Source organism: Megascapheus bottae, chromosome 12, assembly GCF_031878675.1.
Source record: "Megascapheus bottae isolate mThoBot1 chromosome 12, mThoBot2.hap1, whole genome shotgun sequence".
NCBI classification, from domain to species: Eukaryota; Metazoa; Chordata; class Mammalia; order Rodentia; family Geomyidae; genus Megascapheus; species Megascapheus bottae.
In genome coordinates this window covers 37332485-37352753 of record NC_143520.1, presented here as the reverse complement: position 1 = coordinate 37352753, position 20269 = coordinate 37332485, and positions in this window count along the sequence as shown.

The window sequence follows — 20269 nt, the reverse complement described above, 5'->3', positions numbered from 1 at the left end:
TATACAAAGCCCTGAGTTCAGATCCAGTACTTCCAAAAAATGTACCTAAGTCTCAACAGATTGAAATTTAGAAACAAGAATGCCTACTTTTTGGATAGGAGGAAAGAACGTAGAAATAAATATAATGGGGCCGGGAGTTCTACCTAGTGATAGAGTGCTTGCCTAGCATGCACAAAGACCCAGGTTTGATTCCTCGGTACCACATACATAGAAAAAAAATGTCAGAATTGGTGCTGTGGCTCAAGTGGTAGAGCTCTAACCTTGAGAAAACCCAAGGACAAAGCTCAGGCCCTGAGCCCAAGCCCAGGACTAGCAAGAAAGGAAGAAAGAAAGAAAGAAAGAAAGAAAGAAAGAAAGAAAGAAAGAAAGAAAGAAAGGTAACATATTTAAACCACTGATGACACAAATAATAATCTAGAAGTTGTTATAAGAAATATTATTATAGATATCTATATGTGGAAATATTGACAAAATTGATTAAGAAAAATTTAAGTCAGGGGAATCTTGTTTTAAACAAAAAGTATCTATGTCATTTGAGAAATCTTCGCATGCAGGAAGAGAATGATTTTCACTTTCTGGGAAAATAATTAGAAAAATAAATGTCAAGATTCTGCCAGAATAATTCCTCAAAAGACTAAACATAGAGCTCCCCTATGACACAGCAATTCCACTGCTTGGAATTTACCCAAATGTCCAGAAACAAGGACATACTAAAGCCACTAGCACACCGATGTTCATTGCAGCATTATTTACCATAGTGAAGATATGGAACCAGCCCAGATGCCCCTCAGTAGATGTTTGGATCAAGATGTGGTACTTCACACACAATGGGATTCTATGCTCACATCAGAAAGAATGACATCGCCCCGCATGTAAGGAAATAAAAAGACTTGAAAAAACATATTACTTGAAGTAAGCCAGACCCAAAGGAACATATGCTCAATGGTTTCCCTCACTTGTAATAATTAGTACAAAAGTAGGACTAGCAGAGGATTACAATAGCTCAAAACCTAGGTACATAAGGTCATATAGGATGAGACTAAATGAAAGGATCTCTAGGATATGGAAACAAGAGCTTCAGCTTGTATGATTTTTGTTCTTAATGTACTGTGTTATTTCTCTTCTCTTTGTTTGCTCTGATAAATAATCTCATGTTGTTACAGTATCTCACTTTGTTATCTGATATATTGGATATATTTTTATTTGTTTATTTAAAATTGGATAGGGAAGGGGGAAAAACAAGATGAGGGGTGGGGGTGGGGGTAGGGGAATGGGGACCAAGACATGTGAAAGGGTATCAATGTATGTGAATTAATACACCTTCTATCTGGCAAATATCATGTAACCCTTCTATTAATTACAATAAAAATGTATGAAAAAAAGATAACATAGTACATTAAGGAAAACAATCACTCACTATTTGGCTTTTGTTTCTATATCCTGGACCAACCAAATGCCCGTCAGTTGATGAGTGGATCAGTAAGATGTAGTATTTACATGCAATGGAATTCTATGCTGCTATTATAAAGAGTGACATCACCCCATTTGTAAGGAAGTGGAAAGATGTAGAAAAAAATCATATTAAGTAGGCTGTGACTCGAAGATGGTGTCTGTTCAGTGTGAGTCTTACTGAGCTCTTGCCAAAATACCAGTTCTTGCATCATAGGGCAAAGTTCATACCCAATGATCGATCCTAAGAAAGCTTTAGCACAACAGAAATCTGAGTAAGAGAGGAAAAAGGCAGAAAACCAGAGCAAGAAGACAACACGGAGTGGTGCCAGCTACTTGCAGCCTCCACAGAGACAAAGCCTCCCTCTGGAACCTGAGCACATAGTGCTTCTAGGCAACACAGATCTGCCGGCTCCAGACAGAGCCAGACAAAGCCTGCCCAAGCCCAGAGCTGTAAACAGGCCATGGCACGGACCTGCCAGCTTCACAAAACCAGAAAATCCAGCAATTTGTGAGTAATTCCATGGAGAAATTTTCACTTCTGCTCACAGAATGGCACTGAAAAGGAGTCCACTCCTCCACCAGCGGATAGCAGCACCATCTTGAATGCTGGTAAAGACTCTGCCAAACCAACTGGAGCCTGAGAAGTTGTGCCGGTAGCGCCATCATTCAAAAGGGCAAAGGTTTTTCCAGAGGCAGCTTAGCCCAACGTCTGCCCCCAGCGCTAGCAGAAGTTCCTCTTCCTGGGCAGGACCATGCTCCTGGTAAACAAAGCTGCTGGAAGGTCCACTGATTTTTTTTTTTCTGCCCAATCAAGCAAACTGATCAGAAAAAACAGAAAGCCAAATTGCAAGAGAAAAAGACTTTTTGAAGTGTTTGGGTCCTGAATTTAATGGAGACACAAGCTTCACACCCCATTCTCCCCCCCAAAAAAACAAACTGAAGAATAGCCCCTTTTTTTTCTAACTTTTTCATTTACATTTTTATGTGTTCTTTTTTTTTCTTTTACCATTTTACCTCCAACATTTTTTTAATGTTATGATCCATTTTTTGTTTGTTTTTCTTCTGTCATTTTGGTTGTTCCAACAACCATAGTAACAGCACTGGATACAGACTGGATACAAATGATATTTTTATCAATAAAGTCACCTGCTTTTTAATCTGTTGGTTCTTAACCCTAGTATTCCATGTTTAAGAACTCACAATTATGTGGGATCTCCTCCCAATTTTTTTTTTGATTTTCTTTTTTTTGCTGTTTGTTTATTTTAATTTTTTGTTTTTATCATTGTCCTCTCCTATATATAATTTACACTTTTCTTTATATATCCTTCTTATTACTCTTCTTATTTTCATAAGTTTTATCTTATTTTTTCTCAATTTTGTACTCAACTACTGTATATTTCTATCACCTTAGGTCAGTTATCCTTATGCTATCCCTTTTCTTCATTACTATATTAATCTTACACTCTTTTCTTACCTCCCATCTTGTCTTTCATACTTTTTTTCTATCTCTGGTCCTCTGTTCATCTTTCAACTTTTATAATGCATGGATTTACAGTTGATGGCTGTTGAGCAATACTGTATATTGGTGTTCAATTATACTGTGGGTCCAGAGGGACTTAGAGATTGGATTGTGGGTATTGATTTTGTTTCTTTGGTCATAAGATGGTGACGGGTGATGGTATTAGATTTGTCTGTAAGTGCACAAAAAGAGAGAGAGAATGATAACACCTATCTAAAATTGTAAACATCTATTGTCTGGCATACTAAAGATGGCTAAGTTGTTTATATCTTAAAAATTGTAATCTTGCATTAATCTTGCTCCTGCTTTCAAATGAACAAAAAACTCAAGAAAAATGGCAAATTAAGGAATAGAAGGTCTCACCCGATATAAACAGGCAAAGGAACAATCAATGGCAAAACTAGAGGAGAGTCCTCTAAATGTTACACAAATGCAATTGATAAACATGATTAATGAAAAGCTTGAAAAGGTACAGAGATATGTGAGGAAGCCATATCTAAATGAGATGAATCCATAAGTTGATATGTGAGTGTGAGGAAGCCATAAAGGAGACCATATAAAGGATTTGCATGAGCATGAGAAAGCTAGATGAAGAAATATGGATGAATTCATAGAATCAACAAATAAAAAACTGACCAAATTCCAACAAATGTCCAATGAGAGTAAAGCTGCTGAGCTAACCACTCAAATGGATATCAAGGAGTTAAAGAAGCCCATACACGATCTAAAAGAAGAGATGCAAGGCATCAAAAATGAACAATTGGAAGGTAGGCAGAGGAATAATAAAGCAGAAAGTATTGATAGCAGGTTAGACAATTCACAAGAGAGAATCTCCAGGGTTGAAGATAACCTCTTTGTTATAAAGAAGGAACAGAAAATGAGTCAAACCAAAACTAGGAAATATGAGAGACGGTTCAGAGGTCCTAATTTAATTTAATTTTATTTAGCTTAATTTAAGGCTAATTGGTTTGAGGAGGACCTGGAGAAAGAGGTCAATGGTATTGGATATATACTTCAGGGAATCATCTAGAGAACTTCCCAAATATCAGGAAGGGTAGGCCCATCCAGATACAAGAAGCTTTTAGAACCCCAAACAGACTTGACCAGAAAAGGACATCCCACCACCACATTATAATCCATACAGGATCAATAGAGACCAAAGAAAGGATCCTAAAAGCAGCCAGGGGAAGAAAACAATCACCTTAAAGAAATCCAATCAGAATAAGCACAGATTTCTCAGCAGAGACCATGAAAGCAAGAAGAGATTGGAAGGATATATGTCATGCCATTAAGACAAATACCTATAAAACCAAGAATACTGTACCCAGCTAAGCTCTCATTCATGATTGAGGAAACAGTAAAAACCTTCCTTTCAAAGGAAAAGTTGCAATATTACGAAGCAACCAAGCCAGCATTACAGAAAATTCTCAAAGATGTTCTACACATTGAAAACCAACACAAACATGATACTGACAAAGAAATTGCACTGAAAAATCATACCAGCAAAGCCCCGCAGGAACTGTCAAGCCACAGGACATATTGGCAGAAACCAGTAAAAAAATTTCAATCCAAATTTTCAATATCAATGGACTTAACTCTCCAATTAAACAACATAGTCTGTCTAGTTGGATCAAAAAGGAAGATCCATCATTCTGCTGTTTTCAAGAGACACATCTTTCCCCCCAAAACAAACATTTTTTGGAAGTGAGAGGTTGGAATAAAGTTTATCAAGCTAATGGCCCCCATAAACAAGTTAAAGTTGCCATCCTCATATCAGATGAAATAGACTTCAAACTAAAATTAATCAGGAAAGATAAAGAAGGTTATTATATACTATAATAAAGGAATCTACATACCTAATATGGAGCACTGAACTTTGTCAAGCAAACTACTTTCACTAAAACCAGACATGGATGAAAACACAGTGACTGTTGATGAATTTAACACACCACTCTCACCTATGGACAGATAAACCAGGCAAAAACTCAACAGAGAAACCTCAGACTTGAACAACTGTATAGTCCAACTAGATCTAAAAGACATCTGCAGATTATTTCATCCAGCAACAACACAATATATGATTTTTTTCAGCAGCATATGGAACATTTTCTAACATAGACCACATTTTAGGACATGAAACAAACCTGTGCAGAGTCAGAAACACTGAAATTATTCCCTGCATTCTCTCAGACCACAAGGGCATCAAATTGAAACTGAACACCAGTCTCCACAAACAAAAACCCTGTAACTCATGAAGATTGAACAACACATTGTTGAATCACCAATGGGTCATCGAGGAGATCAGAACAGAAATTCAACAGTTTATGAAATTTAACAAAAAGGAGCACACAAAATACCAGCTCCTTTGGGACACAGCAAAGGCAGTAGTATTCAGAGGAAAATTTATAGCTCTGAGTGCATACATCAACAAATGGGAAAAATTACAAACCAACAATTTAATGTCTCACCTTAAGCTATTGGAAAAAGAGCAACAAACCCAACCTAATCCCAGTAGAAGGAAGCAAATCGTTAAAATAAATTCAGAATTAGATGAAATACAGAAACTATAGAAACAAAAATATAGAAACAATCAACAAAACAAGAAGTTGGTTCTTTGAAAAAATTAACAAAATTGACAGACCCTTAGCAAATCTTACAAAAAAAAAGAAGGGAGCACACCCAAATAAACAAAATCACAGATGAGAATGGTGTTATCAAGAGAGAAATTACCAAGATCCAGAGCATCATGAGGGAATACTTCTCAAACCTTTACACCAATAAATTTGAGAATCTAGAAGAAGTGGATGAATTTCTAGCCAATATTAACATACTCACACTGAACCAAGAAGACCAAATCCAACTAAAGAAACCAATTTCAAGCACTGAGATAGAAATGGCATTAAGAGACATTCCATCCAAGAAAAGTGCAGGTCCAGATGGATTCACAGCAAAAGTCTAGAAGGTCTTCAAAGCAGAGCTCACACCAGTACTTCTCAAGCTCTTCAACGAAATTGAAAATGTAGGTTTTTTGCCAAACTCATTCTACAAAGCCACAATAAACCGCATCCCCAAACGAGGCAGAGATTCATTAAAAGAAAGAGAATTATAGGCCCATTTCTTTGATGAATATTGATGCAAAACTTCCCCCAAAATACTGACCAACCATTTTCAGCAACTCATCAAAAAATTAAACACTCTGATCTAACAGGATTCATCACAGTGAGGCAAAGCTGGTTCAACATACACAAGTCAAATAATATAATTCAACACATCAACAGGAGCAAGGAAAAGAATCACATGATTATCTCAATAGATGCAGAAAAGGCATTTGATAAGATCTAACACCTCTTTATCCTAAAAGTTCTGGTGAAACTAGGAATCCATGGAACATTGCTCAGTATAATAAAGGCTGTGTATGACAAACCCACAGCTAGAATTATACTTAAAGGTGAAAAGCTAAAGCCATTTCCTGTAAAATCAGGAATGAGACAAGGATTCCCACTCTCTCCACTCCTCTTTAACATAGTACTAGAATTCCTAGCCAGAGCAATGAGGCAAGAGACAAGCATAAAGGGGATCTAAATAGGGAAAGAGAAAGTAAAACTTTCCCTCTTTGCAGATGACATGATTCTGTATTTAAAGAACCCTATAGACTGAACTCCCAAGCTGCTTGAGTTGATTCAAAACTTTAACAAGGTAGCAGAGTACAAAATTAACACTCAAAAATCAACTGCCTTCTTCTACACCAACAGTGAGAGGAACCAGGCAACAATCAGGAAAGCAACATCTTTTGCAATAGCCTCAAAGAAAATAATGTGCCTAGGAATTAATTTATTCAAGAATGAAAAGGACCTTTTTGATGAACACTTTAAAACCCTGAGAAAGGAAATTAAAGCAGAACTGAGGAAATGATAAAAACCTTCCATGCTCCTGGAGGGGAAGAATCAACATCATGAAAATGACAATCTTGCCAAGGGCTATCTACAAATTCAATGAAATACCCATTAATATCCCAATGCCATTCTTTAAAGAAATAGAAGAGGCAATCCAAAATTTCATATGGAATAATAAAAGACCCTATATAGCAAAAATAATTCTTAGCAGAAAAAATGGAACAGGAGGAATTACAATACCAAAATTTAGACTCTATAGCAGAGCTATAGTGATTAAAATAGCTTGGTAGTGGCACAAGAACAGACTTGAAGACTAATGGAATAGAACTGAGGACCCAGATATTATCCCACAGACCTAAGGCCACCTATTCTTTGTTAAGGAAGCAAAAAAAAAAGGAATGGAATAAGACAGTCCCTTCAACAAATGGTGCTGGCAGAACTGGTTAAGCACCTGCAGAAAACTAAAGTTATATCTTTCTTTGTCACCCTGCACAAGGATTAACTCAAGATGGATCAAAGACCTCCAGGTGAAAGCAGATTCGCTGAAAACTTTACAAGAAAGAATAGGAGGTACACTAGGTCTCCTTGGCACAGGTCGAAACTTTCTTAATAAGGACCAAGAAACACAACAAATGAGAGAAAGTATGGATAAGTGGGACTGCATTAAATTGTAGAGCTTCTGTATGGTAAAGGACATAACTAGCAAATTAACTAGAAAGCCTACAGAGTGGGAGAAGATCGTCACTAACCATATAATAGACAAAGAACTCATATATAAACTATTTCAATAACTCAAAAAATTCAATCACTCCAAAACTAATCTCCAAAGAAACAATCATCCCATTAAAAGATGGGCCAAAGAGTTAAAGTCTTCTCTGAAGAAATGTTCAACATATCTGGCCATAGAAGAAATGCAAATCAAAACAACTCTAAGATTCCAACTCACTCAAGTTAGAGTGGCCAGGATCAAGAAATCTAATAACAACAGATGCTGGAGGGGATGCAGCCAGGAATGATCACTACTACAATGTTGGTGGCAGTTCCTCAAAAGACTAAACATAGAACTCCCCTATAACTCTTCAGTTACTCTACTTGACATTTATCCACTGGTCCAGAAACAAGGACATACTCAATCCACTAGGACAAAGATGTTCATTGCAGCAGTATTTACCATAGCAACCATGGAACCCACCCAGATGCCCTTCAGTTGAAGAGTGGATCAACAAGATGTGGTATTTATACACAATGGAATTCTATGCTGCTGTCAGAAAGAATGATATTGCCCCTTTTGCATATTTTTTTTTTTTGCCAGTCCTGGATTGAGCTGGTACCGAGGAATTGCACCCGGGTCTTCATGCTTGCTAGGCAAGCACTTTAACCACTAGGCCAAACTCCCGGCCCAAAACTGTTTTTTTTTTTTTTTTTTTTTTTTTTTTTGCCAGTCATGGGCTTGAGCACTGTCCTTGGACTTTCTCAAGGCTAGAGCTCTACCACTTTAGCCTCAGCACCACTTCCGGCTTTTTTCTATGTATGTGGTACCGAGGAATTAAACCCAGGTCTTTGTGCATGCTAGGCAAGCACTCTAATGCTAGGCCAAACTCCTGTCCCTGATATTGCCCCTTTTGTAAGGAAATGTAAAGACTCAGAAAAAAATCATATTAAGGTAACTAAGCCACACTCAAAGGTACATAGGCTCGATCGATTCACTCATTTGTCATAATCAGTAGAAACTTCTGGCTCTCCTTGCAGAAATTTACAATAGAATAAAACCTAGATACATAAGGCCATATAGAATGATGCTAAATGAAAGAACCTCCAGGATATAGAAACAAAAGCCATATCATGAATGATTATTTTCCTTAATGTACTATGTTTTCTCTCATCTCTTTTGCTGTTCCTTGGTTATCTCTTATTACAGTATTTCACCTTGTTATCTGATATTATGTATATATGCATATTCAGTTATTGAAAACAGATAGGGAAGGGGGAAAACAAGATGAGGGGGGGGTAGAGGAGGGAAATGTGGACCAAGACATGTGAAATGGTATCAATGTTTGTGAAGAAATGCACCTTCTATCTGGTGAATATAATGTAATACTTCTATTAATTAAAATTATATGGAAAAAATTAAACTTTTAAAGAAGTGAAAAAAAGAAATCTGAAAGATAGTTATTATCATCTTTTTATTTTATTTTTTTAATATTTTATTTTTCCAGTCCTGAGCTTCAGCTCAGGGCACGAGCACTGTCTTTGGGCTTTCTCAAAGTCAGAGCACCTCACTTGAGCCACAGCACCACTTCTGGCTTTTTTCTATATATGTGGGACTGATGAATTGAACCTGGTTCTTTGTGCACATTAAGCAAGCACTCTACCATCAGGCTTAAATCCTGGCCCCTATTATCATTTTTTTTTAAAACAATCTGTATTTATTAAGAAACAGAGCCAAAACAGTATTGGAATTTCAGACAGACCTGTCATATACTAGGTTTGTAAACTATTACATTCTTGAACTAGAGAAACAAACTCTCCAGGCTCATTTCTTTCTTTATAAAATCCATTTTCAAAAAGTACAATAAAGTACAGTAACTAGTGTACTTTATTTTTATCTCTAAATATTTATACAAGGATGGTTTTGCCTAACATGTCTGTGTATCATTGTTTTGTTGTTGTTGTTGTTGTTGTTTGTTTGTTTGTTTTGCCAGTCCAGGGTTTAAGCTCAAAGCCAGAGCTCTACCACTTGGGCCTCAGCACCACTTCTCACTTTTTCTATGAATGTAGTGCCTAGGAACAAAATCTGGGTCTTTGTGCATGCTAGGCAAGCATTCTACCACTAGGCCAAACTCCTGATCCCTTGCAGTGCATCTTGATTAGTCACTCTTTCCATTATTCTTCCTTGTCTCTTATTAATCATTCCACTTCCCAAGTTTTCTATTTCTATTTTCATGAATGTACATTGAGTGTTAGGACTACATTGATTCTCCATTCTAATTTCTATTTATCTATCCTTATACTGAAAGCCAATTTTGCTAACAAAGACAGAGATAAAAGCTTAAACTCTTAAAAACTTGACAATATACAAATAGTGACATAAAGAGAAGGAATCTAGGCACACTGTGGCTTATCTCTACAGTTGAGGAATTATTATCCAGTACAGATACACCAAGAAACCTAGAGTTTGCAATGGTAAAGTACATAGGACAGAAAAAGGTGGCAAATAAGTCAAGAAATTTGTAAAATGTGAAAATTTATTTACTTATTTTTTCCATATATTTTATTGTAATTAATAGAAGGATTACATAATATTTACCAGATAGAAGGTGCATTAATTCATATACATTAATACCCTTTCACATGTCTTGGTCCCCATGACCCTCCCCCCACCCGCCCTTACCTTGTTTTCCACCCTTCCCTATCCAATTTCAAATAACCAAATGCAAATATATCCAATATATCAGAAAACAAAGTGAGATTCTGTAACAATATGAGAAAACCAAGGGACAGAAAAAGAGATGAGAGATAACATAGTACATTAAGGAAAACAATCATTTGTGATACGGCTTTTATTTCTATGTCCTAGAGGTCCTTTCATTTAGCATCATACTATATGGCCTTTTGTATCAAGGTTTTGCTCTATGGCAAATCTCTGCTTGGAGAGCCCTAGGTTTCTACTGATTATGACAAATGAGGGAAAACATTGAGCCTAAGTTCCTTTGAGTCTGGCTTACTTCACTTAATATGATTTTTTCTAAGTCTCCATTTCCTAACAAATGGGGCAATGTCGTTCTTTCTGAGAGCAGCATAGAATTCCATTGTGTACAAATACCACATCTTGTTGATCCATTCATCAACTTAGGGACATCTAGGTTGGTTCCATATCTTTGCTATGGTAAATAGTGTTGCAATGAACATGGTTGTGCTAGTGGATTTAGTATATCCTTGTTTCTGGATGATTGGGCAAATGCCAAGTAGAGGAATTGCTGGGTCATAGGGGAGCTCTATGTTTAGTCTTTTGAGGCACTACCATACAGCTTCCCATGGTGGTTGAACGAGTTTTCACTCCCACCAACAGTGTAGTAGTGATCCCTCCTGTCCACATCCCCTCCAGCATCTGTTGTTATTAGTTTTCCTGATCCTGGCCATTCTAACTGGAGTGAGGTGGAATCTTAGAGTTGTTTTGATTTGCATTTCTTTTATGACCAGAGATGTTGAGCATTTCTTCATGTGTCTATAGGCCATTTTTGTTTCTTCTTCAGAGAAGACTCTCTTTAAGTCTTTGGCCCATCTTTTAATGGGATGGTTGTTTCTTTGGAGATTAGTTTTGGAGTGATTCAGTTTTTTGAGTTGTTGATATATTTTAGATATGAGGCCTTTGTCCATTGTGTGGTTGGTGAAGATCTTCTCCCACTCTGTAGGCTTCCTAATTAATTTACTAGCTATGTCTTTGCCATACAAAAGCTTTGCAGTTTAATGCAGTCCCACTTATCCTGCCTTTCTCTGATTTGTTGTGATTCTTGGTCCTTATTAAGAAAGTTTTGACCTGTGCCAATAAGGCCTAGTGTGTCTCCTATTCTTTCTTGTAAAGTTCTCAGTGTGTTGGCTTTTATCTTCAGGTCTTTGATCAATTTGGAGTTAATTCTCATGCAGGGTAACAAAGAAGGATCCAACTTTAGTTTTCTGCAGGTGCTTAACCAGTTCTGCCAACACCACTTGTTGAAGAGGCTATCTTTCTTCCATTCTATTTTTCGTCTCCCTTGTAAAGATTAGGTGGCCATAGGTCTGTCTTTTAATATCTGGGTCCTCAGTTCTATTCCATTGGTCTTCAGGCCCGTTCTTGTGCCAGTACCATGTTGTTTTGATAATTATAGCTCTGTAATACAGTCTAAAGTTTGGTATTGTAATTCCTCCTGAGCTGTTCTTTGTGCTAAGAAGTGTTTTTGCTATATGGGGTCTTTTATTATTCAATATGAAATTTTGCATTGCCTCTTCTATTTCTTTAATGATTGACATTGGGATATTGATGGGTATTGCCTAGAATTTGTAGATAGCCCTTTGCAAGATTGTCATTTTCACGATGTTGATTCTTCCCATCCAGGAGCATGGGAGGTTTTTATATTTCCTCAGTTCTGCTTTAATTTCCCTTTTCAGGGTTTTAAAGTTTTCATCAAAAAGGTCTTTTACATTCTTAGCTAAGGTAATTTTAGGTACTTTATTTATTTTTTTTTTTGAGGCCTGTTTAGCTGGGTTAGTTCTTCTTGGTTCAATGTGGGTATGTTAATATTGGCTAGGAATTCATCCATTTCTTCTATATTATCAAATTTGTTGATGTAAAGGTTTGAGAATTATTCCCTCATGTTACTCTTGATCTTGGTAATTTCTGTCATGATATTACCATTTTTGTCTGTGATTTTTTTTTATTTCGGTATGCTCCCTTCTTTTTTTGGTATGATTTGTAAGGATTTGTCAATTTTGTTAATTCTTTCAAAGAACCAACTCCTTGTTTTGGTGATTGTTTCTATAGGTTTTTTTGGACCTCAATTCATTTAATTCTGCTTCGGTTTTAATAATTTGCTTCCTTCTACTGGGATTAGGGTTTGTTTGTTGCTCTTTTTCCAAGAGCTTAAGGTGCGACTTTAAATTGTTGATTTGCAATTTTTCCAACTTGTTATTGTAGGCACTCAGAGCTGTAAATTTTCCTCTGAGTACTGCCTTTGCTGTTTCCCAACGGAGCTGGTATTTTGTGTGCTCCTTTTTGTTAAATTTCATAAACTGTTGGATTTCTGTTCTGTTTTCTACGATGACCCCTTGGTGATTCAACAATGTGTTGTTCAATCTCCATGAGTTACAGGGTTTTCATTGGTGGAGATTGGTGTTCAGTTCTAATTTGATGCCCTTGTGGTCTCAGAGAGTGCAGGGAATAATTTCATTGTTTCTGAATCTGTCCAGGTTTGTTTTATGGCCTAAAATGTGATCTATTTTGGAAAATGTTCCATGTGCTGCTGAAAAAAAAGTATATTGTGCTGTTGCTGGGTGGAATAATCTACAGATGTCTGTTAGATCTATTTGGTCTATATAGTTGTTCAATTCTAAGGTTTCTCTGTTGAGTTTTTGCCTTGTTGATGTGTCCACAAGTGATAATGGTGTGTTAAAGTCACCAACAATCACTGTGTTTTGATCTATGTATGGTTTCAGTGAAAGGGAAGTTTGCTTGATGAAGTTCGGAGCTCTGGGATTAGGTGTGTAGATATTTAGCATGGTTATGTTCTTCTGGAGGAAAGATGCCTTTAGTAGTATGTAGTAACCTTCTTTGTCTTTTCTCGCTTATTTTAGTTTGAAGTCTATTTTATCTGATATGAGAATGGCAACTCCAGCCTCTTTATGGGGGCCGTTAGGTTGATAGAATTTATTCCAATCTCTCACTTACAAAAAAATATTTGTTTTTTTGGGTAAGATGTGTCTCTTGAAGACAGCAGAATGATGGATCTTGCTTTTTGATCCAACTCGACAGTCTATGCTGTTTAATTGGAGAGTTAAGTCCATTGATATTGAGAGTCAGGATTGAGAAATATTTATTAGATCCTGCCATTTTTAAAAGCTTTCATTATGACCTGCGTCTTGATAGTTTTTATGGTACTTAGATGTTATGAGTTTTAGGTGCCATGTCTTTCTCTGTATTCAGCTGAGAACTTTTGAACGGGTGTATATGAATAAGCTTGTCAAGGCTGGGTAACCAACCACCAATCAGGGATAAATGGCATTTAGTGCTAACAAAGATTGGGTGGAAGTAGACTTGTTTTCTACCATTCACACGGGAAACAATCTTTTCTTTTGGAGCAATGAGTAAAGTAAATAAGAAAGGAAAAACAACGCTACATAAAAATGTGGTCCAGTGTAAAAAAAATTAAAAGCTCCTGGGTCTTTGCAATTGATATGGATTTGAGAAGCACTTACTCTATTCCTCCATGAAAATACCCTCTGTTCCAAAACCTTTTTATGAGCCAGTTTCCTAATCATTTGTATGAAGACAACACTCTCACAATATTGAAACTTTCACTCAGGTATAATGTAAGTAATTATTATATTTTATGTGATTTATACATTAATTTATTAAATTATGTTGTGTATAATCTAGCACTATGCAACTCTTCAATCTGATTGTTACACTGCAAGGCATTTTGTAAAACTCATACAATTTTTGTATACTTTAATGAAATATATTTTTATTATAGTGAAACTCTAATCAAAATGACTAAATTTTAAATGCTATCATATCAATTACTTCAGAGATGAACTAGTAGAAATGAAAACCTGTATAGAACCTTTTGAAAATATTGCCATGTTAATGCTTTAATTTCTCCTTGTATGCTACATTGAGCTATGTCTCATAGCTAATTAAAATACATATACACACAGACTTGTAATTAAACATTCCTTGAAGCTTTGTTCTTCATAAGTAAGAACCAAAACCAACTCACCAAATTGCAACTATCCATGAAGGGTTGAGTAGGAAAGTAACAAACTTGTTTTGTATTCTTGAATTCTACTCAGGAATTAAGATGAATGAAATGCTGACAGAAGCAATGATATAACAAAATCTTAGAATTAGCTGGAGAAAAGAGGCTAGAAACAATAGAATATATGATACTGATTTCCCCTTCTCTACAGTTATAAAAAGCAGGTTGATGTGTTCCTAAATACAAGAGCAGAGACTGAATGAACAGCCAAGGACTAGGAAGATATGTTTGGAAAAATATAAAGCATTATGTATTGTGAAGCTGTGAAATTTTTCTTTCAGAGCTCATTCAATTATGGTGGGGGTAGGAGGGATATGGGGACCAAGACATGAGAAAGGGTATCAATGTATGTGAAGTAATGCACCTTCTATCTGGCAAATATAATGTAACCCTTCTATTAAATACAATAAAAATATATGGAAAACAAAACAAAACAAAACAAAAAAAGGAGAATTATATAAATACATAAACAAAACTTACTGGAAATGATTCAAAATTGAGTGTGTATGTGTGTGTGTGTGTTCATTTTAAGGCTTGAATTTAGAGTCTGGGACACTATTTCTGAGCTTTGTTGCTCAAGCATAGCATGCTATCATGCTATCACTTGATCTACAGTTCCACTTCCAGATATGTGGTTTATTACAAATAAAAGTCTCAGGGGCTTTCCTAGCTAGGCTGGGTTCAAATCTCAATCCTCAGATTTTCAGCTTCCCAAGTACCTAAATAGCTAAGATTACAGATGTGAACATCCACATCCAATCAAAATTGAGTTTTGAAAGCAGACATTCCTTGTCTTCTACATTTTGACTGTTCCCCTCTGTTTTTATCTCTCTTGACTTTTCTTTTTTTGTGGATCCCGGTGCTTGAACTTGGCCTGAGCACTGTCCCTGAGATCTTCAACTCACAGCTACCGTCCTACCCCTGTGCCTGGACATTGTCCCTGAGTTCTTTTGCTCAAGGCTACTACCCTACCCTTGAGCCAAGCCTCACTTCCCATTTTCTAAAGGTTAATTGGAGATAAGAGCCTTAGGTCCTTTTGGGCCTGGGCTAGCTTCGAACCTTGATCCTCAGATCTCAGTTTCCTGAGTATCTAGGGTTATAGTTGACAGCCACCATGCCCAGTCTTTTATCTATTTTTGACTCTAGAAAGACACAATATTATGCTCTGCATACAACAGTTTGACCTCAAAGTATACAACATTTTAGAAAAGAAGCCTTAATAGGCCTTATTCAAGTATTGTCCCTTGAAACATCTACTATACTAATAAATGTATGTTTTCAACTTACAATATGTGAAATTGCCTGAGTTTATCTTTCCTTTTTTTACAGAAGAAATGGAGATGCAATATGTTAGTAATGGGACTTCATTGCCTAGGTTCTATTACCATTCAGAGCCACATGGTTCAGATGGAATTCTATCACCTGAAGCCTTCTGCTGTGTGTGTGAAGCCCATAAAAATGGTAATTGGAGAAAAGGCAGAATCTAGTAAGTTTTAAGAACAGGGGCCTGTCCTCAGGGCATTATTATGTAATGAGAGTGTTCTCACAGAGTAAGGCTTTTTAACTAGTGGTTTCATTTACCAAATGTAGACTCCCTTTGGATTGCTCTGTTACCACATTGCAACACAGTTGTGCAGTGTTCAGGGAGATGAAAGGTGCTGCAGAGCCAAAGGAGTTTCTCTCCTTATGGAGTTCTAGGAGCCGCCTGATGAATTTGTCTCTTTTTTAATCTCATGGCAATTTCTTTGTTACTGAAGAGCAGTTTTCATTGATTTAACTGAAAAGTATTTTTCCTTTGTAGCTAGCTTCTCAACATTCTTGTACTTGGAAAGAGGCAGGTATTATTTAATTTTGATGGATTAACAAATAACCTCAAGTCACAAAAAGTCTGATGAAGGGACAATAAGAGCAGTCACTGAAACAGACTTGGAGGTGGATTCTCCTTGCCAATTTTCTCTGAGCAAGTCACAATCTGTAAGTGCTTCATGCATATTCTTTGATAAATTGAGAAAGCACATATCTAGAAGACAGCATGTAAAAAGGATGAATATAGTGCACTTAAAGTACTTGATATAGTTTTACCATTTATCCAAAGCATAACTCAGAGTAATCAAGAACTAGCCATCACACATATGTATATCTTGTATGAATTATGTCATGAAGAACTAAATTCAAATTAAGATCCGTCCATGTTAATTTACAAAGGTTTAACTAATAGGGAAAAAGTCTATTACCTTGAGGGGATCAAGAAATAACCAGCTGTTTTGGAAGAAAAGACTTAATACTCTTATAAGTCCTGCCAAATTCAGTGGATAGAAAAAGCCAACTAACTGGCAAGTAGAATGATAAAGCATTAGATTTTCAAGACAAATGTGGATGTAGCACAACCTGAGAAACTCAAATATCCTAGACTCACTTAAAGCAATTGTGAATTGACAGAAACTAATGACTACAATAACCCTTAAAATTAATGAGTACTGCCTGGAGTTCATTCTGTGATTCATCAGGAACTCTGCAGATCTGCTTATGAAACTAGGAGAGGTAATTCTTAACTTATTTACATATTCTTACAGTGTGAAAGAGTTGAAAATGTTGACTAGGATCTCACTTTGACAGTAGATTGAATTCCTCTGAACCTGATCCACTTTTTAGGGACATCCTGTTCTACATTTCCTTACATAGTGGAATAGCAATTTTTCATTATTAATAATAATTATTCTCTAACACACTGTAGTGATATCTTCTGTCTAGACAGCCGAATTATTCCTTTCAGCTTAAAGGTTTGCTAGAGTCAGGATGTTCCAAATAAGAGCCCATATTCCAGAGGATTCATAGGTTGTGAACTCACATGCTTCACTGAAGTAGCCCTAACATGCCCTTCAAGTGCAATCAGGAATCAAACACCTGCCTGGAGTTTGACCTAGTGGCAGAATGCTTGCCTTTCATGAATGAAGACCCGGGTTTGATTCCTCGGTCCCACATACATAGAAAAAGCCAGGAATGAAATGGTGGCTCAAGTGTTAGAGTGCTGTACTTGAGAAAGCCCAAGGACAGTGCTCAGGCCCTGAGTGCAAGCCCCAGGACTGGCAAAAATAATAGCTCCCAGGAATCAAACACTTAACTTTATCATGCTTAATCCTTGGCTTATTGTACAGGAATAGTGGAGCTGTTTCAGGATAAAAATAAGACCTATGCATTTGTTCTAACATAATAAGCACTCAAATAATGGTTCTTTTTCACATGGTTCTATTTAACTTGTAATATTTTTACATGGTTCTACTTATCTTGTAATATTTTTGCCCAATTTTATTTTTCTTATATTACTTTTACTAATATTTTACTGTTATTGACTTCTATTAACAAGATGAATAAATCCCTACTGTTCTACAAAATTACCATACAACAGAAACTCAACTATGGGTCTTCATGTTTCTAAGAACACAATACTCACAGTATTAAGTAGGCAAAGTATTACTCCATGATGTAATCTGAATGTGTAATCTTCATTGTTCACCTTGGGTAGTGGGCTGTACCTTGCGAAATCAACACAATGGCATGGTAAACTACTAAAACCACATCATTCCTTTAATCCATTAACTTATTCTGAATGCTACGTGAAGGGTGATTGGTTTGATTCACAATGAATCTTCTCTGTCTACTGTCTATCTCCTTTTTTCTTCTTCATATCCCTTGTATACTCTTTGTCTTTGTCACTGTCTGTCTCTGTTTCTTTCTTTCTTCAAGATATTCAACAAATACCTTTGTGAAGCAATGGTAGAAATGGATCCTGATGTTGTAGAGTTCCTTTCAAGGAACCTAAAAATATAGGAAATTGATAGAGATAAAGGAAATTGAGTTCATTCTCCTTTCCTTTCTCCCTTTGTTTTTCTTTCAATAAATGTGTTTTGAGACAATGACTCTATCACCATTCTAGACACTGAAAATATAATAATTGACAAAACAGATGGGAAAGTACATTATTAGGACGCCAGAAAATAAAGAAATAGACAACTTGGTATCTAGAAATTGGATGGATATAAGAATTATGGAGCAACACAAAGTAGAGTAAGGGGGGGCAGTTATAAGTTGGAGGTGGTTACTTTCACTGTTATTTTAGACAATGTGGCAAGAAGAGTTTACTGTGTAAACAATATGGAAATAAAGAAAGAAAGAGTGGTGAGATCAGTGAAAAATGTGAAGAATGTACCTGGAATTTCAGTGATACAGACTTGTTCTATTTGTAAGCCTATCAAGGAGTAAAGCATATCTGGATTGAATGAGAAAAAGAGGATGAGGTCTAGAGATAGTGAGAATCAAATGAACAAAGGTGTCCCGGCCAAGTTAGTGGCCATAGATTCTGTTCTCTTGTGAATGGGATAAGAAACTAGAAATTCTTCTGACAGTTTGAGTAATCTTATTCATATTTCAAAATTTCCACTCTGATTTCCCCTTTGAGAATGGATTATGTGAGGACTTTAACTGGAAATGAGACTATTTAGGGACAATGACCATACCAACATCAAATTGAGTAATGATTCAAACTTTGGCAAGAGTAGAATAGTTGGTGAACAATAATAAGACTCCATGTATTTTAAAGGCAATTGAAAGAATAACTATACTTTGGTTTAGAAGTACAGAAAATAATCTTCTATTAAATAGAAAGATGGCATTATATTCATTCTATTTTTGTTGCAGGAGAAGGGAAATATATTTGATTTGGAGTTTTGAAGGTATATGTAAGCAGAGTAGTATATTGCAATAATACTGAAAAAGTTGCCTGTTGGGGCTGGAGGCATGATTCAACTGGTAATTAGCAAAGGAGTGAAAACATCAGGTACCAAGTTCAAATCTCAGTCTCACAGCTAAAAACATTGCATGTCCATTTTTAAAAGCCAAGTTGCTGAGCAGTCTTTAAAGACAGCATAGTTAATATGATGTACAGTTATCATTTCTATAAACTATTAAAATATCTTTAAAGGCTTGTAATCCACAGAGTATCTCTCAGTAGGGCATCTATAAATCCACTTAATGTATAAATTTTTAGAACTCACATATAAAACTTTAAAAACGACTTCAGGGCTTAACTCAAGGCCTCTTTTAACTTGACCATATGCTCTGACTTCCTTCATAAGGCATGAAAGGAAAGTAACCAATCTCCCATTGAGGCAGTTTGCTAAGCTGAATACTTTTAAATCTTCATGAGATCTCTTTAAGGAGTTATTATTGCTGTTTGATAAAAATAATATTCAGCTTATTATGGTATTAACTAAATATGCACAACTGACAAGTAGAGCTATGATTCACATTTAATGATGTCTAGGAAAACAATTCAAAGCTGTAAATCAAAAAAAACATTAACCACTCTTTCATTCAGAGTGAGGAATGAAGAATCACTCAGAAGTTTGAGTGACAAAGAGAAAAGGAGAAAAAGAGAGCAAGAGAGGGGATAGAGAGAGATGAGAAGAAAGAAGAGAGAAGAGAGAGAGAGAGAGAGAGAGAGAGAGAGAGAGACAGACAGACAGACAGACAGACAGACAGACAGACAGACAGACAGAAAGGTGACTGACTTTTTTTTTTACTCTCTTTGCTCCTTAGATAAGGTATGATCAAAGACTAGACTTAGTATATCCTAGTATATATAAGAACTCCATGTTGCTATAGAACTAGTTTCAGGAAGGTTTAGTCTGCCGTTTTCAGGGAATTTTAATTTGTGTATTTAACATTTGCTCCCCAGGGAATCTCTTCCAGTTCTTCACTTTTCCCAGAGGACCTTAAGTGTTCTCTTACTTCCATGTGTTGTTTCTCTAACCATGACTCAAAGACGTTAAACGACTGTCTATTTTAAGAGTAACTTTAGTGCCTATAAAAACAACGTGTTCTCTCACCGCACACAT